Consider the following 3328-nt stretch of genomic DNA (forward strand, 5'->3'; position numbering starts at 1 on the left):
ATTCATGGGATAAATGTAAAGATGCTTTGGTTGCTAAGTATTTTCTCCGCTAAGATCATATCTCTCGGAAATCAAATCATGAACTTTAGACAACATGAGCAAGAACATGTTGCACAATCTTGGAAGAGAATGAAATTAATGATTAAAAATTGCCCCACTTATGGATGATAGTACGAAAATTTTATGCAGGACTGAACTTTGTTTCGAAAAATATTCTAGACTCAGCTGCAGGTGGCACGTTCATGGGAATCACATTAGGAGAAGCCAGGAAGCTTCTCAATAACATGACAACAAACTATTCCCAGTGGCATACCGAATGAGCTCCAACTGGTAAGAAGGTAAATTCGGTAGAAGAAGTTTCTACATTGAGTGAATAAGTGCATGCTCTTATGAATATGCTTGCTAGTAAACATTCTGATGTAGAGATAAGAATTCAGGTCAACTGAATTTGACGTGACTCATCCATCTTTGACCTAAAATTCTTATCTCTGCATTTTTTAGTCATGTCAAATTCAGTCGAATTGAGTGGATTCTCATTGTATGTTGTATCTGGTTCTGATGTGGTTTGTCCTTGGAAGTCTTACACTATCGCTCGAATGTAGATCTGATAAAGAACATATCGAGTTCTACATTTTTGTACAGTAGAATTCAGAACTGGGGCAACCATGTTCTTCAGATTGATGGAGGCATAGGTCGAAATGTTGATCTGAAAAGAGCATTTTTGCTGGCAAATTTGGTTGTTCCTGATGTACTACATTCCCCTGTGATTGCATAATTCGTCTATTATACTACAACTCTGTTCATTATTTCTCTTCTGCAAGAAATCGATACTACACACAAGAGGCTTATGACCGGGGTGGTTCAAAGTTTCTCTTCAAAGTTCCCTATGCCCAATCAATTTCCTGCCTGGTTTTATATCTGCTAGTGCTACTATTTGAACAGCCCCTTCAACTACATTTGTTCTTGAGCAACATCTCTAAACAAGTGAATAGATCACCATTTAGAATGTCAAATCATTTTGCTTATAAGAAAATCAAAGTAGCTATTGCATGTTTAACTTATCCGCTTGCCAACTAGCCTAGGCCACTTCAATCATCCCGACTGATGAAGAGCTCCTACTTCATAGTCGAAGCCTTGAAGTAACCAAATGGAAGACTCCTATAGCTCATAGTCTATGCACACACATCAAAGCTCATCCACCTTTACACAACCAGAAGAACGGCCTAGCCAGCCAGCCAATGATGAGCTAGGGAACTGGAACTGGAAGTCTAGTGCAGTTTCTAGTGCGGCTAATCATCGGTGCCTTTTAATCTTGCTTCCTTCTCTCGCTTTGCCTTTTGGCCTCCTCTATGCACTTTGTTTGAAATGTGATGAACTTCTTTCATATGATCTCATCTCTATCAACTAGGCATCATCAGCCACCACCCCTTTTTGATATCCTCCCCTTCCCTGCATGATTGATTAAAAAGGAAAAGGAGAGAAAATCCATTGTTCTTGGGAAATCCGGTACTAGCAATGATGATGCATTTTGTGGTGGCATTGTAGGAACATGTCGTTTTATTCTAGTGTTGTTTTCATGTGATGTCGTTGTTCATCACATGAACCCAGGGTTGCTTTTGTGGTGCCGTTGTAGGAAACGTGTAAACAAAGTAGTCTCGCCTCTAAGATTACTCATGTGTTGCATCATTACTCATCTCCATTCCTAGTAACAAGGATGTCAGCAACAATGAGAGCACAATTTTGGCGGAACAATGGTGCCAAACAGATCCAATTAATGATATACTACGAATTCACATCGTCACAATGTTGCCAGTATAATCATGCCACGTGTTAACGTACAATCACGTCCTTAGAGCGTGAGAATGTCATGTACCTTCATGTCGAATGGTTGCCTTGGGATTTCTCAAACGGTGCCCATAACAGGGGTGATTAAAATGATAAATTCCAGGTACATAATAAAAGTATGTCTAGGGACTTAATAGTTCAAGACTGAGATTTGCTTCCTCCGACAATGGGAAGTTACTCTTCAGGCCCATTCGATATTATGGTATCCATCATCGTCTATCCAAACACAACGTAATATGGTCAAGGGGATACTATAATATGAAAATGAGAAAAGAAAACAAAACCAATAACGAGGGTAACTTAGTATTGTGATCAAGTTGGTGCTTCACAAGGGTACAGACAAAAATCTTGCCTTGGGTTTTGTTAAGTATTGTTAAGCAAAGGGAATTGCATACGCAAACAAAAGGTTCGTTCGATAAATATATTCGTGTATGTATAGCAATCAATATGGGTGTACAAATCCCGATATTGATTATTGATCGGATGGTGCTCCGGTTCATGTCTACATATTACCGAACTTGGGGGATCATACGCTTAAGAATCATGGTTTGTTGAGTAATAGGAGCACAAGAGAAAATCCCTCGAAAAGTTTCAGATAGATAAAAAATGTTTTGGAGAGGAACTGAAAATGTTTCGGAGGAAACCAGAAAAGTTCTGGTAAAATTGGGAAGGTCCCGGAGTACCCAGGAAGGCACCGAAAGGTCTGGGATCCCATAACCTTCCAAAAGGTTCTAGGATGCCCTATGGGCTTCACATCTTGGATGGCCCAAGGTGTGGCAGCCACTTGGGCCAAAGGGCCCATGTAGGGTGTCACCCCTTACCTTGGAGGGACGACTAAGGTTGAGGGGAGGGCACCCCTTGGGTGGTGTGTTTACTCTAGGGGAGTGAGCCCTTCCTCCAAGCCAGTCCGTCCCATGCACTTATATATAGAGGAGGAGGAGGTAGCTCCTTCAATTCACCTGAATTTCTGGCGGTGCATCCTCTCTTTCTCTGCAAGTTCTCCAGCATCGCCAAAAGGTTGTTCCAACTCACAGTCTTCTGTTAGTTCTTCGTCCTGGACAGTGAAAGCTTGCTAAATTAGTGAACCCGTACACATGGTTACCTACAAAGGAACCGTAGCTTCGATCCTAGATCAGGAAAAATTTCATAGCTGAGAGGTATAACCTAGTTATGGAAATCTGCAACAATCTTCATCAACTTCTTCTCTCTGTTGCGTTGTTGATAAATGTCCGATCTATCTTCAGGCATTGTCATAGTTGGTCCTGGGTTTTATTCATAGGCATGAATGTTTTTGTTTTCTACTATGTTTCCCAACAAGCCGGAGTAGCCACATAGGCGGTGGTAATTGATGGTTTGCGAGTTGCTTCAGTCGAGCACGTCAAGGATATTTAATGGTGGGGTCCGGGTAGCAATTGGGGCTTTGGATCGTGCTGGGCATGCGTGCAACATGGGTTGCATCATCGGAATTGGGTAGAGGTGTACG

Source organism: Triticum aestivum, chromosome 7B (genome assembly GCF_018294505.1).
Source record: "Triticum aestivum cultivar Chinese Spring chromosome 7B, IWGSC CS RefSeq v2.1, whole genome shotgun sequence".
Taxonomy (NCBI): domain Eukaryota; kingdom Viridiplantae; phylum Streptophyta; class Magnoliopsida; order Poales; family Poaceae; genus Triticum; species Triticum aestivum.